The following is a 21,178-nucleotide window of genomic DNA, read 5'->3' on the forward strand; positions in this document are numbered from 1 at the left end:
AAAAAAAAAAAAAAAAAAAAAAAGATGTAACATTGTGAAAACTGAATGATAAAATACACATGAGATACAACATTACCAAATCCATGCTAAGCAGGCAATACAAGTTTACCAAGGTCATTATTTATCATTAATCATCATTTTTGCTGGGCAGATGATTTGAGACTTGGAGCAAATGAGCAAACAACCAAATATCCTGAAATGGGTGGGGCTCTCTTGGAGGAAGTGACCTTCATTGCAGATATATCTCACAGGGATAGAACAGGCACTCCAGTGGATAGTTGGATGAGGTGCCTTTGCAGTCTAACAATTCATGATCCTACCCAGGATCTGATATCTATTGACTGATGCCCCTCTCTAAAATTTTTCATGAACATATACTGGATGTTTAGTTTTGAACAATAATTTTCTCCTGCTTGTTTTCCTATTGTGGCAAAGGGATGTTAAATTCAGAAATCCTCCTGTGTCCCAGGAACTGATAATTCTTGTGATGCATGCACTTTGCAAGAGTGAAAAGTGGTTCCCTGTGGGTTGGCATCCCAGACTACTCTGCCTTTATAGCAAATGAGGGGCTAATGGCCTCATGTATCGGCCAAGGGCACAAAAAAGATAAAGAATAACTATTGTGGCAGGGACTTTTGAAGAGGACCAGGATCCAGCTCTGGACCTGTAGGTCTCCAGAAGTAACCAGATGCTCTTCTCCCTCTCTCCTTGGGTGCATTTCATTGGCGCTCTCTAAAAATAGCAGTGGTTATTCAGGGAAATACACTGCACTCTGTCTCTGGCAGCACAGGCCTCTTTCAAAAATAGAACCCCAATCAGGTGTGCTTCCTAATTCTTGTCTGTTGCTACCCATCCCAAAATCCTTCAGAGAGATCCAGAGGCAGGGAAGTGGCTCCATACTAGGGATCATGTACCTGGGAGAGCTAGAGCTAGGGATTGTTGACCAGGTTGTCTCTTCCCAAATCCTGTGCTCTGTCTGCATTTTTAAAAATTCATTTCCCCTCATTCTAGGTATTATGGAAACATGAATGGATAATTGCTATCTTTGTCACTTTCTTTTTGCTCAGACACAATGCCCAACACCCACAATTTAGAGGAGTGGTTTATTTGGGCTCATGGATCCAGGACATGGTCAATCAACTCCAAGGCAGAAACAGGATAGCACAGGGGATGGTGGAGGAAAGATGCTCAATTATAGTAACCAGGAAGGGGGGGGGGACAAGAATATATCCTTCTAGGTCATGTCCTCCGTGACCCACCTTTAACCAGGCCCCACTTTCTAATAACACATTAGCTATAGCACCCCCATGATCCAATCATACATGAAGCTTTTGGGGGACATTTAATCTAAATGATAACATTTTGCTTCTGGCTCTCAATTCATGTTTATCTCATTATGCAAAATATATTTAGTCCATTGTTAAAAAGTCACCAAAATTTTAACTGTACCAACATTGCTGAAAAAGCCAAGTCCAAAGTCTCCTCTAAGATTCAGGCAAACTCTTTCTTAGCTGTGAGTCCCTGTAAAAATAACAATAAAAAAAAATATTTCCAACACACAGTGTCACTGGGTAAACATCCTCATTCCAAAAGGAAGAAATAGGGAGATAGAAAAGAATGAGACCAAAGCAAGACTGAAACATAGCGCAAACATTAAATGCCATAGCTCCATGTCCAGCATTTGGCAAGATATGAACTCCAAATGGCTTGTGCAGCCCCACTCCTAGAGTATTGCCAGTTGCCTTTTTCTTAGGCTGGCTCCACTCACTGCATGCAGCTTTCCTCAGCAGATGTTCCACAGTCCTGACATCTCCAACTTCCTGGAGTCTGTACTGAACATTTGGGTTTATGTTTACAGCTTTATGCTCTGCCCTCTGAGGGGCACACTGCCTCATCTACTAGGCCTTCTTCTGAAATCTTGGTGGAAGCCTCTATGACCCCATAGCTCTCGTATTCTGCATGTTTGAAAAACTAGCACCACACAGAAGATACTAAACTTTACTGCTAGCTTAAGCAGTACCCAGACTCCTCACCTCCCTCATGGCTGCAGAGGCCTCTGAGTGACTTGAGGACAAGCACTGTGAAACAAATGTGGGAAAACCAATTCCCTAGGCTGCCTTTCTTTAGTAGGGGGTCCAGTGTCTTGCTTCTCAAAAGAAGCTTTACAATTTTATACCCTTGACTCTGTCAAGGGCAGGGCTTTGCTGGTTCCTGAAATGCCCTCAAGACATCTTCCCTATTGTCCTGATGCAAAGTAATTGGCTTCTTTTTAATGCTAATCTTTCTAGCAATTATGCTTTCCAAGCCTCTCTCTTTGAAGGTGCTTCCTTTCTGATGAAACTATAAACATTTCACCTTTGCTTTTTGCTTCTGATTTTCACTGTAGATCTGGCTAAGAGCAATCTACAATACTCAGTCTACAGCTTGAATGGCGGGCTGCTTTGAAGTTTCCACCAACAAATTAATTAGTCCACCACCCTTAATCTCAGTTGCTTGCAAAGTCCCAGGATATAGGCAAAATAAAGACAAATTTTCTGCCAGAGAGTAACACATGGTTTCTAGTCCAATTGCTGACAAAGTCCTTGTTCCCAGCTGAAATCTCCTAAATCTGGCTTTCACTGTCTGTATTTCTATCGGCATTCTGGTCTTCTGAACTATGACCAGTACCACCTATCAAGCTCAGTTTATAACATTTTAGGGCTTCCCTACCTGGTATCACCAAACATTTCCAAACTCCCTGTTAAACACTTTTAAAACTGTCTTAACCAGATAGTCAGGTATAGCCATAATAATAATCCCATTTTTCTGGTACCAATATTTGTCTTAGTCACTTTCTCATTACTGAGACACAGTATTTGACATCCATACTTTAAAGGAGGTGAAATTTATTTGGGCTCATGGTTTCAGTCCATGGCCAGCTCCAAAGCAGAAACAGAATGGCAGAGAGCCATAGTGGAGGAAAAGGTGCTCAACCCATGATGACCAGGAAGAGAGAAATGAGAGGAACCAGGGACTATAATATATCTGTCTAGCTGGGAATGGGGACACATGCATCCAATTCCAGCACTTTGGGAGGCTCAGACAGGAGGATGGAAAATTTAAACCTAGTCTGGACAGCTTAGAAACTTAGTGAGACCCTGTCTCAAAATAAAAAATAAAAAGGTCTGGGAATGTAGCTTAGTGCAAAAAAATCTTGGGTTCAATCCCCAGTACTAATTAATGCACCCAATGACTCACTTCCAACCAGGACTCACCTCCTAATAGCAAGTCAGCTATAGCACCCCTACAGTCTAATCACTTTCCATAAACTGGGGTACCCAGAAATAACTACTGATTTTAGTCTATTCTCTTTCTCTCCTTCACACACACACACACACACACACACACACACACACACACACACACACTTACAGGATTAATATGTTTTATATCTTACTGTTTTTCCTCACTGAATATCACATCATCCTATGGCATTCAAGTTTTTTATTTCATTCAATATTTTATATATCAGGAATTTTCAATGAATTTGTTTATAGAAGCTAAGATATAGAAAGATTTTGTTTCAAGTCCTGGCTCTCTTATGTACTGGTTTTGTGGCCATGGACAGTTACTTAAACTCTTTAAGCCTCAGTATTTAGATTTCTGGAATGGGGTAATAGCGATCATCATCACAAAGCTGTTATGAAGGTAAAATGCAAACCTTTCCTAAATAAATAACAACAAACTCTGTTAAAGTATAATTGAGGGGATGATTCCCCTATTAGTAGATATTTTGCTTGTTTCTAAAGCCCACTACACACTCTTGCTTTCTCTTGGAAGTTCTGGAATTCTGAGAGGGCCATGATGGTATCTCCCTGGTTGGACATCTTCCTGAGTAGCAGCAGGATAGCTGATGGATGGGGATGAGGATGTGCAAAGAAGCACTGGGATCTCTGTAACAGCCCCGCCTCAGGCTGAGGGTGTACAGCTCAATGGTACAGTGCTAACTGCTTGTCTCATGTGTGTGAGGCCTTGGCTTCAATTCCTAGAGAAAAAAGTACAAGGTTCTGGAACAGCGCATTGCTAAATGGCTTTGCAGCTGCTCTTCTCAGGTAGAGTTGGGCTTCCAGACATGCCTGGATCAGGGGCCCGTGCTCTGAGTCTCAGGTAACATCCTCATTACCTTTCTTCTCTAAATGACCTAGAAAGTTAAAATGTTTCTCTTCCCTATTCAGATCTCTCAATATGGCTGGAAGTGTTACAAGTTCAGTCTGGATGAAAAATCAGAGCAAAACAAAACAAAACAAGGCTCAGAAAGGGTAGATGCTTTCTCTATGGTCACACAGCTAGTCATTAATCAGGCTTCAATTAGAAGCTTGTAATGGGTTGAACTATATGCTACCAAATTCACATGTAGAAATTCTAACTCACAGAATGTCAGAACATGAGTACATTTAGAGATAGGGCTTTTAAAGAGGTAACTGGGGTAGAATGAGGTTTGCAGGTGGCCCTAATCCAATAGGATTGACATCCTTGCAAGAGTAGTTTAGGATACGGATAACACAGACTGAGGGAGGACCATATAAAGACACAGGCAGAAGGGTGTCCCCTGCAAGCCAAGGAGAGGGGCCTCAGGAGAAGACAAGTCTGCTGACACCTGATCTTGGACTTTTACCTTTCCAAATTGTGAGACAAAGCAATTTTATTGTTGAAGCCACATGGTCTGTTGCATTTTGTTATGGAAGTTCTAGCTAAGGGCTATAAAACTTAGAAATAAAAGCTAAGCGCTTAACAATTTGTAAGGTTCAAAAATATTCCATATTTTTTGTTCTTTTTTTATAATGGCCTTGAGAGGTAGAAAGAATATTTTTATTCCCATACAAGTGCGAAAGTGCTTAACCCAGTGCCTGGTGATGGTAGGTGCCTAACAAATGTTACTGTTCATGCTTACCCGCAAGAATTCAGACCGCCTACACATTCTCAGTGTATGGATAAGTAGGGAGCCTCAGGGAGATAGGTTTCAAACTCCTTCTAAAGGACACCTGTCCATAGGTAAAGGAGCCACCTTGGAGTACAAGGTAGATTGGCTGCTGGGTGCCATGTAGCAGGGTGCTGGCTTTCACCATCGTCCCCAGATCTTCATCATCATTAGCAGCAGCAGTAGCACCTGACAGCATGTTATAAAGCAGTATCTGATGCTCTTCTTTAGGTCTATTGAAGCAGAAACTTGGGGGATGCAGCTCAGTCAACTGAGTTTTGTGCAAAGCCTTTTAAGTATTGAAACCTTGTGGGCTAGAGGAGACTGGACAGGCAGAATACAAAGGACAAAGTGACCTTTAGCAGCCCGGCAAAGCCAAAGATACCTGAGAGTCAGGAGGACTCTGACAACTCTTTGTCTTTCAGAGGCCACATGTTTGTCAGGGCAAATGGCTGAGGGTTGATGTGTGTCATGTGGTGTCAGCTGACCACATCCTTGCAGCTGGGAGAAAGCCTGTTGGGAGCTCTTCAGACTCCCACTGCAGCCCCCGCAAACATGACATAGATTTCCATGTCAGTGCTGAACAGCGCCTTGGAGATGCACCAACACCAGAGCCCATCTGGTTCCTAGAGGCAAAGGTCATTCAAAGTCACACAGCAGGGCCGTGTAGGTCAGGCCTTCCAGGCTCCATCCCCATCACTCTATGGCTGACCTTGCTGACCTTGAGGGCCATGAACATCTATTAAAACTACTAGGGGCAACTTCTATTTTCATCCAACATCTTTGGCTCAGATGGCATGTGGATTTCAATTCCAGGCTGATTATTCTTGATGGAATGTTTCAAAGTCAAGGGGGCGGGGAGGAGAGGACAAAACTGTTGCTCCAGGCACAAGCAAAGCCTCTGAACTTTTTGCTTGTCGCTAGTAGTTTCTGTCCACACTGGGGACGGAAATACTGCCTTGGAAATACTTCTACCTCAGGCATTACAAGTGACTCATACTCTGGTTGCCTCAACACCCAAAATCACTCAGTAGAGAGGCTTGTCAAACCTTGTTTAATCAGTCCTGGCAGGGAGTACGCTCTAGGATGGGCACGATTATGTTCCTCAGAGCTTTCTGATCTTATTGAGAAAGACTATGTTGCAGAGGGTCTGCAGAAGGAACTTTTGTTCTCACTGGTTCAGGAGAGACTATTATTGGGACTTTAGGGCATGAGTAATCCTAAAGGCAGAGCTTTAGACAGAAAACATGATCTTGGCTGAAGGTGGCAGTTGGGAAATTTGTGCTTCAGCACTTGCTATTCTATTATCTTGTGAGTGAAGTCCAAAATTTGCATTTCTAATAGAAATATTGATGCCGGTGGTCCAAGGACCACACTTGGAGAACAACAGGAAACAGTAGCCTGCTTTGCCTTCCTCATTGGATTTTAATGATGGTTTCGTTGGAAGACCCATGACCAGTTCAGTTTATTTATTTGCTTCTTGTATAGGAGCCTTGGACCATCACCATCTCTGAGTTTTGGGTTTCTTGTTTATAAAATGCAAACAAAAAATTTCCCCCTTGTGTGGACCTCAGAGTAGTGAGATTCAAAGAAACAAATAATTAGTCTAATGAGTTCTAAAAATTGTAAAGACTATTCAAATGCAAGGGAAATAAATGTTTATTGTGTAAAAGCAAGTAAATGTTTATTGGGCACCTGCCATGAGTCAGAAGCTATTAGATGCTGGGGATACTAACAGGAGTAAACTAGAATCTGTTCCCTTAGGAAATTTAGGAGTAAGCAGCAGAGATAGTAAATGAACCAATGGTATAGTCAGCACTAGAGCAGAATCTCACAGTAGCCTGTAGAGGAGGGGACAAAGAGTGGGGCAAGTAGCTTAAGGCTACCTGACTTTGTCCTTGCCCAAAGAGAGGCATTGTAGGGTGTTAAGGTGAAGACACCTGAACTTTTGTTTTATGGGAAAATCAGTGTGGGCTGGAGTATGAATCATTAGGAGGATCCAGGAGACTAGAGGCAGAGACAAGGAGACCAGAGGCTGATGCATTGACCCAGAATAGAAAGAAGAGGATGCATTTAAGAGATTTTGAAGGTAGAATTCATAGACTTGGTGGCTGATGAGATGTTTGAGACAAAGGAGAGGCAGAATCAAGATAGTACACAAGCTTCTAGTCTACTGACTAAGATGAGGAGGACTGGGGAAATGGGCTGGGAATACAGACAGTGTTCAGTCTGTTTGGGGGCAGGATAGACCCAAAGTGCTCAGGAGATTCATATCTTATCAGCCTCCTGTATGCAGTGGTCATGGCACTGCTATAAGCAGATACTTTGTCCCTTGGGACACTGCCATTCTGATTTCCAGGTTCTCCTGCTGTGAGGGACTTTTTTTGTTGTTGTTCTATATCTCTGTCCTCCCTCTCCATGCCCTGGCATTGCTGAACTACACTGTTCTCTGCCTTTCTGACATGCAGCTGTGTCCTTCCCATCCATAGAGTCATCTCCAAAATGAACAACAGGAGCAATCAGCAAGCAATCATCTTTTCTTCCCCTATACAATGGCTGGGTGTGCAGATAATGTTTGTGATTGTTACAAAAATGATGGAATGAAAAATGGGGCTCCTGCCAAACAGATAAAAGAACAAAGCCTATTTAAATAAACTCAAGTGTTTCAGATCCAATTTGAAGCTTCCAAAATTGGGGATGCTAAGATTATCTGCCCTTCTGGTTTCTCTGTGGGATGGGGGAGTGGTGACTTGGGAGACCCTGAGGGGACAGGGAAGCCCCACCCCCCACCCCACCCAACCATGGTAGCCTGGGCCTTGGAGACTCCAAAGATTGAGGCAACGGTGGAACTGTTCTGGTTCTCACCACGTATTCTGAGCATTAATGAAGGGCAGCTCCCTGGGCTTTGCACACCACTTAGTTCTCAGCTAAAAGACAGGAGGTGCTCGTGGACGGTCTGGGTGATTTTAAGTGCATCACAGGCAGGAAGACAATGGACTAGATGATACCCATGATAATAAGCGGTCACTGTAACTGTGTCCTGAGGAGACCAAACTGCAGCCCACGGTGGGTTAAGGCTTTCCCAGCCCCTTGCCATTTGATCTGTCCTCACAGCTGTACTGCCAGGTGGGTATGACTGGTCTCATTTGACTAAGGGAGAAAATGGAGAGGTAATTATTACATCGACAGTTGGAAAATAGCAAAACTGGAATTCTAACCCAGGTTGCTTGATTCAAACACCCATGATTGAATGATAAGCAAAAAGAAAGATAATAGTACATTTTGGCAAGGATGAGGAGAAACTGGAATACTCAGTACCCTGCTGGTGGGAATTTAAAATGCTTCAGCCATTGGAAAACAACCTGAGAGTTCTGTCCTCCCATGCTGAACTCAACATCTAGATATTTGCCCAAGACAAATGAAAAACATGTATCTACTCTAAAGTTACCACCTAACTGTTTATGGCAGCATTATTCATATAGCAAAATAGTGAGGGTAATCCAAATGCCCTCTGGCTGATCAGCGCATAAATACAACATGGTCTATCAATACAATGGGAGATTATGTGAAGTACTGAAACATTACAAAGTGGATGAGTCTTGAAAACATGCTAAGTGAAAAGCACCTCTCACAAAAGAACAGAATCTGCATGATTCCATTTATATGAAAAGTTCAGTACAGGCCAAAGAGACAAAATCCAAAGAGAAACAAATTAATCAGTGGCTGCTTAAGGCTATTAATCTTAGAAACCTCAATGGGAGTGGGCAGAAGGTTTGGTGACCTGAGAACTGGGCGTGGGTCTAAATTAGGGCAAAGTCTAGAATAGTTGCTAATGAGTATGGGATCTTTTGGAAATAATGAAAATGCTCCAGAATTGGTTTCATGACTGTAAATATACTGAAAACCATTGAATTATTCACTTTAAATGAGTAAATTGCATGACATGTCAGTTATGTCTCCAGCTATTTTTAAAAGCAATTATCGAATACTCAAACTAAATGAAAGGAATAAAAAAAGATAGCAACCAGGATCCTCCCAAGTGAAACTATCTGAAATTATTATTTTACATTCATTCAACAAATCTTGAGTTCCTGTTATGTGCGAGGCACATGTATTACCTAAAAACATGTGGAAATGATTAATGCTTATTTTTGGATACTGGTTGCCTCTCAGGAAGGAGAAGAATGAGCCAGTGAGGCACACTGGAGCCTCGGGTGGCACTTGTAATGTTTCTTTTAAAAAGTTACTCAGTATCTTGTTTTTTTACTTGACATTTGTATTGAGATCGTTACAGATTCCTATGTAACTGAGTACAAAGGGATCCACTGCACACTCTCCTCCGTGTCCCCTATGGTAACATCTTGCAAAGCTATAAGATCCTATCATAGCCGGGATATGGATATTGATACCACCCACCACTCTTATTCACATTTCCCAGTTTTACTTGTGTTCCTGTGTTCTGGGGGAATGTCGACACAATTTGTTCACCTGTACAGGTGTGTGTTTTCACCAACACAGTTGAGATACAGAGCATATCCATCACTGTCAGGGTGCCTCCTATTCCTCTCTTTTAACTCCACTTACCTTGCTTCTATCCTTTCCTTGCAATTCTGTCAACCAGAATTACAGTAGCTTTAATGTTTTAATTCTTCTGCTAGATGGCGGGCATACAGATTTTCACTGTATTCTTTACCCTTTTGATACAAAGGGTACTTCCTAATTGAAAGAGAGGAAGGAGGAGAGAAAGGAGGTAGCTCAACATTGGGCTAGCGTTGGGCAGCCACCATGCTGAATCTAGGGCAACCCAGAGTACAGGACCCAGGAGGACAACTGGGGTGAGGTCCACCGGCCATGGCAGGTCTGGTACTTAGGAAGTGGGGCTTGAGTATTCATTTGTTTCTAGGACTCACACCATACCAAAGAGCATCTGAGTCATTCAGCCTCTGGGGCAGGTGTTTAAGGGGAGCCTGGGTATTTAACCCTCTCCATGCCTGAGTGTGAGTGGGCTGCTCCTGAAATGGGAAAATCACAAAGAACATATTACAAAAGGGTGACAGTGCTCACAAAATGAAATCTGGCATCTCCTGGAGGCCCTTGAGAAAGATTTGCAATTGCAGCAAATGGCTTCCGGCACAGTGCTGGAACAGAGAATGCCGGTTGCAAGGTCTAGCAACTTTTCCTCTAACTTGAAGTCAGAAGTGTTGGGGATTTTGTTGCAGCAGGTAGATAATAAGGCCCTGTTACTACCTGTCTCTGCCAGGTGCAGAGGAGACAGGTGGAGCCCTGGCTTCCTGTGTAATTCCCATAACCCTCACCATGCAGCTTTAACCTTCTTTGCCTAAATTCTTGTAAACACTTATTATGAATTTCTCAGTCTTGGGAAGAATGGGGCGGGCAGCGGGGCAGAGAGATTCAAATGTGTGTATCCACCAAGGGCCTGCCTGGGTTCACCCACCTTATTTGCAAAAGCTTCCTATTGGGACATCCAGAAATGTCCCTTGTTTACCCAGAGGATGGTAACATGTGCTGGGAAGACCACAGGTGCCATGACAACCTGCAGTGGCACAGAGGCAGGAGCAAGGCAAGTAGCCTGCACGATCAAGGTGGGACAGACTGCCTACAAGGTCACCTTCCAGGGGACTTGGAAAAATTGGCAGGATTTTGGCAGTTCCTCGCTTCAAGGGGAGAACAGTGTACAGACCCAGTGGTCAGGGAAGCCAGCTATAGCTGATGCCATTGCTGCTAACAATAACACCAGTACTGGACACATATAGTGTTCACATGGGCCAGGTGCTGCGCCCTCATAACAATAACACTAGTTATTATTACAGTGTCAGTTTTACATATAGAGTTATAGAAACACAGGGTGGTTAAGTAACTTGTTGCAAGTGACACTTTCAAAGCAGGAGGAGCTGGGTATGGTAGCAAATGCCAGTAATCTCAACACTCAGGAGACCGAGGCAGGAGGATTGCTGTGAATCTGATGCAAGTCTGGACTACACAGCCAGCCCTATCTCAAAAACAAACACAACAAGCAAATAAGCAAATAAACCAACACAAATAAAAGAAGGAGGAAGAGGAACAGGAGGAGAAGCAGAAGAAGTGGTGCCAATGTTTGAACCCAGAGCCTGAGCAACTTAACCATTTTTAACAAATCTTCCTGGAAGGCTTTCTATGATCCAGGGGGAAGTTCAGGCTTTCCCAGAAGAGGAATGGGAAGCCACTGTTGGAGAGGGCCAAAGGCAGATCTTTGCAGAACTCTATCCCAGAGCCATCTCAGGCATCCTCCTTAACGTTTCTGAGAAAGCATCTTGGATGCATAGCTGTTTGGGTTTTTTCCTGAGTCGCTTCTTCATTTCACATGTTAACATTTTGGTGAGCTAAAATGAAGCCTGCTTTAGAGAATTAGACAACACCCTCTCCATAACTACAGGCACAAGGTGAGGCTGCTCCCCGCCACACCAAAGTAGGGTTTCTCCAGTGCTAAAGGCCCACTAAATTCCATCTCCCCACGCTGAACCCCCACTGTGCAAGGCTGCATCAGGGTGTTTCAGCTGGCCCCCAAGACAAGACACAAGTGGTAGGAGGCATGGACAGCAAGTGTCTCCAAGCCTGGGTGCTGTATTTGGGGATCCCAGTTCCTACTGCTGTGGTGGACCTGTGGGGCCATCCAGGACCAGTCCTTGGCATACTCCCCTACCCTTCTCTCCAGGGATAACATGAAAGGAAAGATGTGGCCTTTGTAGACACCAGTGAGTTCTGGTTTATGCCCTCGCTCTGCCACTTGTCATCTGTGTGAGCTGTGGTATGGGAAGCTCCTGCCCTCCCTGGCAGCGGAGATCAGGTGAAAAGACATTAAAGGTCCCTCTGTCATCTACTGAGGAACTCACAGCACCAGGGCTGAGCTGACCTTCATGTCTCCGAAGGAGATGGCAGCAACAATCCCCACCTTTGAGTGGGCTTGTCATGAAGATGGTCGGTGGGCAGGAGGAGGCTGAGGAGCTGCAGAGTGTTCTCCCAGCCACACTGAATTTCCCAGGTCCACAGCCTGAAATAGTGCGAGCGGAGATAATGAGCTGCTCATCTACCATTCCTTGCCACGGAAGACAGGCCTTGTGCAGGAAACAGGCCTTGCTGAGTACCACTGCATTCCCTGGTTTACCAGGCTGGGCTCAATGTCTTGCAGCAGAGGTGACCCGCCCGTCACACTCAGTTTGGAATGGACAGGAGTCAAGGGTGCAGCCATCCAGGATGGGTGGCTCCTTCCCTCTCATTGTTGAAAGGAAAACTCTTCCCTCCCTTCCCAGAGCCAAGCATGGGATTCAGAACAGAGTCAGCCTTAGCGTCACCCTCAAGGTTCAGGAATGGCAGCGTGGATGCAGGCCCAGGGCTGGGAGACCTGCTGGGTGAGCTGCTCACCCTGGCACTGCCGTCTGGGCATCTATGGCAGTGCACTAACTCCTCCTATCAGCCCCAGTCTCCTCACCTACAAAACGGGGATAAAGAAGACGATGTAGGAACAGCTGAGTTGCAATGAGAGATAAGAGAGGGAATGCAGTAAAATGCATAACCCATTATTTAATAATATGATTATTGGGAGGAGAAAGTTAATCATTCAACAAGTAGGTAATGAGAGCCTCTAATGTGTCAGGCCTTGTTCAGGCAGTTCCGGACCATGCCAGCCCTCCCAGGGCATGAGGCTACAGGCAGAGGGAAACTATAGTGATGACTGAGGAGGGCCACCAGCCTTCCCTTCTCAATTCTCCTGCTGCCTCTGAGCCTCCATACACAGGCCATCTTCTCCCATCACACCACCTCATCCTGGACTCAGACCAGGTGTCTCTTTCCTAGCTGATGCTAGTGATCTTGGAAGTCAGGATACAGGGGGAAACTCCTCACTCTTCCCCTGAAAAGACAAGCACTAGCAGCCTTGAACTCCACTTGGATTTTTTTTTTTTTTTTTCAGTATCAGGAATCAAACTCGGGTCCTTGAACTTTCAAGGCAGGTGGTGGAACCACTGAGCCAAATCCCTGGCCCTCCACTTGGATTTATTAACTTCAATAGGGTGCATATGAATTGTATTTGTGAAAAAGAACCAGGAAAGTCTTTTATCACCTGAATGGATCGCTCTATTCCTCACTTAGATAGAATTCTGGGATGCTGTACATATATTACTTCATTCAGCCTCTCAGAACAACCTTGTGAGGGGAGATGTTAGTATCCTATTTTACAGGTTAAAAAAACTATGCCACAGTGAAATTAATTTGTCTTTAGTTATATAGGCTTTTAATAAAGGAGAAAGTATTTGAATTTAAGTGTATCTGGCTTCAAAGCTACCGCTCACTCAGTTCACCAGTGGTTCTAAACTTTCTTTTCATTGTAAATCTTTCCACCCCAACTATGATGGAGTCCTTATAGAACTTTTCCCCCAAAATATTTCCTCATGAAATCTCAATACCATGGATATATTATATATCTGTTCACATAATGTGACCCTTTGGAGGCTCACAAACCAACTGAGACTTTTTATTTTATTTTTTCACCTTCAAGAAACAATTTCATCCCTTAGGGAAGAGAGTGCCTCTGTTGAGAATGCGTATGGTATATACTAGTGGTTCTCAAAGTGGTTCCTGGATGAAGAGAGGGGAATGCCCACCCACAGCCAAAGACCAGGAAATGAAAATCAGCTGGACCATTTCTCTGACTGTTAATGTTTTCTTTGGGGGGTTAGCAATGTGTGATCTCCCTGTTTCTAGACTCTTACCTTCTGTCTGTCTTGGCCACTTCCTTTGGGAAGCCTGTCTGGTCACACCCACCCAAGTTTGGGTTGGTTCCCTTTACAACTAGCTTTATTCTGCTAAAGCAGTGTCACAGTGTGTGGTCACCATCCATGAAAAGTCCTTGTCCATAAATGGAAGGATTGTGACTTATGCATCCCTGTATCCCAGAAGCTAACACAGATACTCAGTAAATGTTTGTGGAATAAATGAAGTGAGGGGCAAATATTCTAGCTTCCCCCACTTCCAAGCCATATGACTTAAAGCCATTGACCCTCTCTGAGCTCCAAGGGCCCATCTGTGAATTAGAAATAACAACAGTTACTTCACTGGATAGTTGTAAGGGTTAAATGGACTGTGAAATGCCTACCCAGTGGCTGACATCTAATAGCCTCTTCTCACTCCTGGAGTGTGTTTTGCACATTTGCCTTTTCTACTATGGTTAGAACCCAAAGAGGCTAAGAACTCTGTGCCTCTTGTTGACTAGCAGCTCGTTTCTACTAGGGAAATATTGGGAAGCAATGGAAGGAGGAAGACATCTAAGTACATTTGTTTTGCAATGGGTAAGTCCAGTCAATCCACAGGCAATCCAGAGGTCCACAGCCTGGGAAATAGGCCTCTAAGCCATTACCTCAGCATCTTGGCTAAACAGGCTGCTGAGGTGTGCAGCTGAAGATTCACTCATCAACAGGAAGCAAGACCTGCGATGTGGTGATTGAATCCACGAAAGGTAATGACACTAACCTTCCCATCTGGAAATAAACTAGGGATTCAGCTTGGAAATAGCTAACTGGCTCTGTGATCATTTTCATTGCACATGTTGGACTGTGTAGCAGTATTTCTCTGTAGACATGGGGAAGAAAAATGAGGATCACATTACGGGGTCTCAGAAAGGCTATCCCATCTGTAGCCGTGGTTGGCCTCCCTCTGCTAACCCCAACCCTGGCAGGCCTCTGGGAAGGGCAGCACTCTACACCTGGCTTCTCTATCTACTGCCTCATTATTGCTTCCCAAAGCACAGGAGGCGGGCACCAGAAGTGTTTCCTTCACAGGGTTCCTCAGTCAAGCAAGCAAGGAACCCAGGGGTTTAAGGTTCCATCTGACTCCTTTGGGAATTCAACTCAGGTTAACTGCTCCCTCCTCCTCCCTAAGGATATCCATGTGTTCATTTAGTCCAGGAAGATTATAATTAAGAAAATGCTGAGTGCTGGAAGATGATGGTGCCACGGGAGGGTGATGGGTATGCTTAGTACTCTGGAGTGCAAACTCAGGGAGGGAAAGCAGCCTTGAAACATGGACATGGTCTGAAAGCAGGGCGAGCCTGTCAGGCCACTGTAGCATTGCTGCTGCTGGTGACTAGATCTCAGAGCCAGAGCAAGGCTCCTGCCACGACCAGACTCAACATTTTCTCCCATATAGAGGACGCTGTGGTGTGTCCAAAGGATGACCCAAGCAGATCTGACTCCAAACCTCAGCTCCATCAGGTCATAGCTATATGTCCCTTAAAAATAGAAAGACTGCATTCCTATCTCATAGAGTCAAAACACAAAGGTTTTCATAATGAGATAAAACATAAATGAGCATAGTACAGATATTAACCTGTAGAAGAGTTAGAAATGTCCATTTATTCTCACATTAGCTGACATCATCAGCACCATATGTGGCAGTACATTCTTAGCCTCATAAGGCTTATATGGCCTTATGAGGAACTAGAATGTTCCATTTTGTATTATTTCTCCAAACTAACCCTAAGAAAAATATGTTAATATCGTCAACATCTCATGTTTCCATCACTGCCAAGATAGATACTTCTGGCAGGATCTGACTACTAAGGAATTTATAGATCACTAGCAGCTCTTGTTAATAATAACTAGCATTTACTTGTGGTCTTGTCTTCAGTGAAAAGTATGCGATACCAAAGTGGAGCTTCCTGATTGCTGTGTAAGTAGAAGCCACCACGGTAGACCCCAAAGCGTAGAATGAAGAAGCACTATTGGTGTTCTGTTAAACTTTCCAAGAGGTGAAAAGTGTGCCTGGAAAAATATGCCAGAAATATATTTTTAAAAAGAGCAGGGCATAGCAGTAAACACTCAAGGCCAAACCAGAGACACCAAGCTCTTGTAAGTAGTAAGAAAAGCAGATGTGGAGATTCTATAGGCAGACTGACTTGAGTTTGGAGCTTGAATCTCAATGCTGCCACTTACGATTTATCCTTATTAGGAAGAGAAAGTCTCAGTTTATTCATCTGTAAATTGGGAGAATACCACCTTTCTCCCATGTTAGTAAGATAACACGGTCAATGCCTGGCATATGGTGAACACCCAACTAGCTGCTAGTTTCTTGCCTGCTTTTTCTCACTTTCCCTTCTGTTCTGGATACCAGACATCACCTTATCACTTTATTTGCTAATGAATTAGAATTAACAGTGGACAGCCTTTATCTGCTTGTTCCTTGTATATACATTTGTATATAATCAAGGAGATGCTTAGCAAAAATCTTCAATGGCTTTTCACTTCTTATGCAACAATCACAAAAAGTCCTAACCCCCTCCCCCGATCCCAAACTTTCCTCCAACAAGCCTTAACCTCTGGAAACCTTCTCTCCAACTACTCTGCTGCCTAAATGCTCATCCTAGTGGCACCCACCAGGTGCTGGATGCAGAAGGGAGCTTCACTCATCCCTGAGGATGATAAATGTGGCACAGAAGGCTTTCCAATTCCACCTTAAAGCATGAGGAGACTTTCAGTAAATGGGCTGGGACAGGGTAGGAGAATATCAGGTGCTAAGGCCAGGGTCTCCTTAGGACAGCCAGGCTTCCTTCCAGGAGAAATCCTGTCACTTCTCCACCGAGACTGCTCCTGCTTCTCTTCCTGTCTCCCAGATTCACAGAGATTCCCTCCCATTCCGGGTGGAAGTCTGCAGTTGGAATCTCACCCCTGTACCCAGAGTTTTCAAAGTGTGCACCAGGATCCCTGTGAGTCTCTAGGACCCTTTCAGAAGGTCAGTGAGGTCAAAGCTATTTGTAATAATACCATGATATCAATTACTCAGTGGAGGTTTCCTGATAATCCAGAAGCAGGTGCATATCTAGTAGGCCAATCAGTAAAGAAAGTTACCAACTTGTGTAATGATGTTACTCCATTTCTCCTTTTTTGGAAAAATCAGTTTTCATAGAAGTGTAGTATTAATATTAATGGAAAGACTTACTGTTTTGTGTTAAATAAGTTGCAAATTAGAGTTTTAATATGGTTTTCAGTGCTAATTACTGTGTGACAAAACTCAATACAGAAACAATCCATATAAATCCCTTTGGGTTTTTCAATATTATTGGAGAGTAAACCAGTGGCCTGAAACTAGAGAACTTGCTGCTTTGGGACAGGTTCTGAAAAAGGGAATGGGGAACAGTGTACTCTTTAGCAACTTCTACCATTTACTGGGGAAAAGGCCTCTGAGTAGCCTAGTCCTAGCTGAAGGCTTCTGTCTAAACCTAACATTTCCTGGTCACTATCGTTCCACTTTCCTGTGAAAACCTTCGGTGGCAGACCACTCCTCCCACCTCACAAGGGGGTTAGGAAAGCCCTGCTCCCAGTCCCTCAGGGGTAATCTCTTCTTCAGCCTCAGAGAGTTATATCGTCAAGGGGCTTTCATGGCAGAAAAACTGGGCCTCACAAATAACTCAGTCTCTGATTTGCATTTTCCCTGTTTGCTAAAGATGTCGAACACTTTAAAAAGTGTGTGTCCTGGCCATTTCTGTATTTTCCAGATAACTGTCTTTTCAAATTCTTTGTCCATTTTTAAGTTATACTGTTTATCCTCCTGTTGCTGAGCCATGTTCTTTATACATTATGGATACATGTGCCTGAATAGATATGTGATTTACAAATATTTTCTCCCATTTTGTGGCTGCTTTTTCACTTCGATGATGTTCTCTGAAGCACAAAACTTTTTAATTTTGAAGAAGTCCAGTTTATCTACTTTATTCTCCCTCTTCATTTCTATAAATGCCATACCAATACTTAATCCAAGGTCATGAATATTTATGTGTATGCTTTTTTCCTAAGGGTTTATAATTTTAGCCCTTAGATTTGGGTTGACAGTTAGTTCATTTTGAGTTAATTTTTCTACACAGTAAGAGGAAGCATCCAACTTCATGCTTCTATGTGGCTATGCAGTTGTCCCAGCATTACCTGTTAAAGAGAGAACTCAGTGTCTCTGGGCCTCAGTAGCCTCATGAGGGTTAAGAGACTACCTTACAGAGTGCTGAGTGTATTTAATGAGATACTGAGGGAAACTCTCTGTGGAGTCTTTGGCATGGACGTGTCAATGCCTATAACCAAAGTGGTTGGCAGTAGATCTAAAAGTGTCTGAAACACTATCATCACTATTATTTGACCAAAGCTTTTCCACTGCTGAAGGTCTATGCCTCCCCCCTAGCTTGTCATACTGGCTGTCCTGTCCTCAAGGCACTGGTTTGCAATCTCTTTCCCAGAAACTCCTCTTCTGAGTGGCCTGATAATCTCTTTTTCTTCTCTCCTTCCTTACTTTCTGCCTTAATATCTGCATTACAGATTTTTGGTCTTCATTAATTAATTAATTTTAAATCACTAACCCAGTCCAGTGTTTTCTAGCAAAGGGTTGGGAAGGTATGAATAAATGAGTTGATCAATTCCAAAGCCAATTGCAAAGATTTGTAAAGTGAAGCTCCTAGAGCACCCATGGGTGGGTATAGGGCTAGGCCAGGGACAGGCCTGTTTGAGCCTGATTGTTTATACCTGTTGGTCGCTTCCCCACCCAGGAGAGATGCTCTTAAATCACATCTCCCTCCTCCATGGTGTTTGCAATACCTCCTGACTTAGTTTTCTCTCTGAATGTCATTAGTGTCCCATTTGTCTCCTTTTCCTGATCTCCTAGGCAGGTGTTATACAGGAGGAGGCAGAGCTGGCAACAAGAACTCCTGCCACTTGACAGTGGGGCAAAGGGGACACACAGTGGGGGAGGAAAGGGGGCCTTGAGCTGCAAATCCAGATGGAGCTCTGGTCCACTCAGCGCAGCCCAAGAGAGCAGGGACAGTCCAGGAAGAGAGCACAGCATGCAACGAGTAACAGTGAAATCCAGTGTTCAATTATTTGTTCATTCATTCTCTTACTCAACCTGGACCCTGCATGTGCCAGGCATGAGGGCACTGCAGGGAACAGCACAAAGTAAGTCCCTGCCCTTGTGGAATTTGTTTTCAATGGGAGAGGTGAGAAATAGACAAACTTATCTAGTAATGTACCACGTGGATAAATGCTAAGTACAAAAGTTCAAACAGAAAAGAGTCTCAGGAAGACCTGGGCTAGGAGGACCATTCTCTCACAAGGGAGTCAGGAAGGTCCTGCCCTTGCTCCACCATACTCCTTGCCATTGCTTTGACCTTTTAGCCTAACTGTGCTCTGCTCACTTGGATGGTGATTTCCAGTCTCTTTGCTGCTGCTCCTCAGCTGGAAAAGTTTTCCCTAAGACTGGAAAAGGCTCCGTGCTTTGTGCCCTGAAACGGGAGTGTGTTTATGGTTTACGGAACAGTAAAGAGGCCCTGGTGGGACATGGTAGGAAGGAAAGGTGCAACCTGTAAATCGTGGTAGAAGTGGAAGGGCCTTAAGATGGGGAGACCCGGGAGGGTTCTGAGATGGGAGTGATGTGACCTGGGAGATGCTTTGACAGGTGCATCCTCATGAAATGGCAGAGGGGAAGAAGCAGCAGAACTGTTGCCATAATACAAGACTGAGGTGGTGGCTGGGACCAGTGTAGGGACAGAGGAGGAGCTAGAGAAGGGAGAGAAGTGATTGGTCAGTATCAACACAGCACAGAGTGATGGGCACTCTGTGGGCAGAATGATGGGAGATGAATTAAGAGAGAAAAGATATCAAATATGTATGTTGTTCCAACATTCCCCAGAACGTCTAGAGAGAAGAACCTGTCCATGCCAAGGCTGAGATTTAGCCCCATCCTGTCAGACTTGGATCCTTCTATCTAATAGTTTTGCAAAAATGTTTCCTCTCCCTTCCTTGGTTTGGATGAGTTCAGCAAGCCTCACTCAAGCCCAGCTCTGTGGGTAGCACCAACATGCGGATGGACAAGCCTCTCACTGGGCTCCTAGAGGTTCCCCACAGGTGGGACACACGTAGGACATTAGGGAACCAGGGGTGGGGGCTAAAAAGTCAGACAAGGACTAAATATGAGAGGAAGAGACCACATCTCCTGGGTTGCAGATTTATTTTAACTTTCAAGTCATGATTGCCCATGAGCCTGGATGGGAATGAAGGGGGCCTTCAGCTTTCCCCTCACTTTGCTGCACCACACTCCATTTTCTTATCTTACAACTGCCTCATGAGGCCGTGGGAGTTAAGTGAGTTGTATCCATCAGGTCCTCTGCCCAGTGCCTCAGTAAACACGACCCCGTTTTACCTGTCCCTCTCCATGAAAAGCTAAAAGTCTTAGAGGATCTAGGAAGGAGCAACATAAAATAGAGAACCATCTACCCCCATGTGGGACATTCGTCTATCTCAGTGTGAAGTTGCACAACTTCAGGCGGATAGCAGAGGTACCTTTACTTTTGTGCTTTGCTGGCCTGTGGTAACTATTCATTGTGACTGTGGAACAGATCAGCGATTGAAGTAGGGGTGATATAAGGTCCAGGCCTCAGCGGTTCTTAGTTGTGAGACCTTGGACAAGAAAGTTAATGTTTCGGAGCCTCAGTTCCGGACTAAAAAGGTAATAATAATAATATGTACCCTGGCAAGGATAGGTAGGCTCATAGAATACGCATGTCTTTCGCACATCCCCCAGCGCTCTAGAAATCAGATAGGGTTCACAAAGACTAGTTTGGGCCAGTGGGCTGTGTATCACATCTAGATGGAAGCATTTGACAGCCAACATCTTCCAGCTATTTCTTCCTCTGTTGCAGAGACCATGGTGGCCATGAATTCCAGGTGATACATTTATAATAGAGCAGAGCTTTCATCGGCCTGGTCCCTGAGTCCCTAAGCAGAGCAGAGCTCTTCACATATCTGGGTTAGACCTATAGCCTGTGTAAGTAATATAAATTTGCTGGGTGAAGCCACTGAGATTCTGGAATTAATGTATTACTGCAGCATAACATATTCTAACAAGACTCATACTTCACCTTGCAAGATTGCTCAGAGGATAAGAAACAGGACTTGGCACAAGCAAGTGCACAGTAGGTCTCTTACCCAGTTCTCTCTCCCTTTTCCTTCCTCTGCTTCCTTAGCCTCCTTCACTGTGGCCAGTCTCCACTTGGAATTCCATCCCTCTCTGGGCCACCTTCATTCTCGCTGGAAACATTGTTCGTCTTTCCCCAAACAATCCGGGGGTTTCCTACTATTTTGATTTTTGCTATTATACATAGATATGAAGAAAAGCTTCCAGAGAGCCCTCTGGCCCCTG

At 44.2% G+C, this 21,178-nt stretch overlaps 1 protein-coding gene across 1 annotated transcript in view; it reads right to left on the reverse strand.

Moving 5' to 3' along the window:
* Positions 1 to 21,178, reverse strand: part of Tenm4 (teneurin transmembrane protein 4) — a 724,757-nt gene that overhangs the window by 486,811 nt on the left and 216,768 nt on the right. The gene's annotated exons all lie outside the window — the stretch shown is intronic.

Source organism: Fukomys damarensis, unplaced genomic scaffold (genome assembly GCF_012274545.1).
Source record: "Fukomys damarensis isolate Sample0158 unplaced genomic scaffold, DMR_v1.0_HiC HiC_scaffold_16, whole genome shotgun sequence".
Classification (NCBI taxonomy): domain Eukaryota; kingdom Metazoa; phylum Chordata; class Mammalia; order Rodentia; family Bathyergidae; genus Fukomys; species Fukomys damarensis.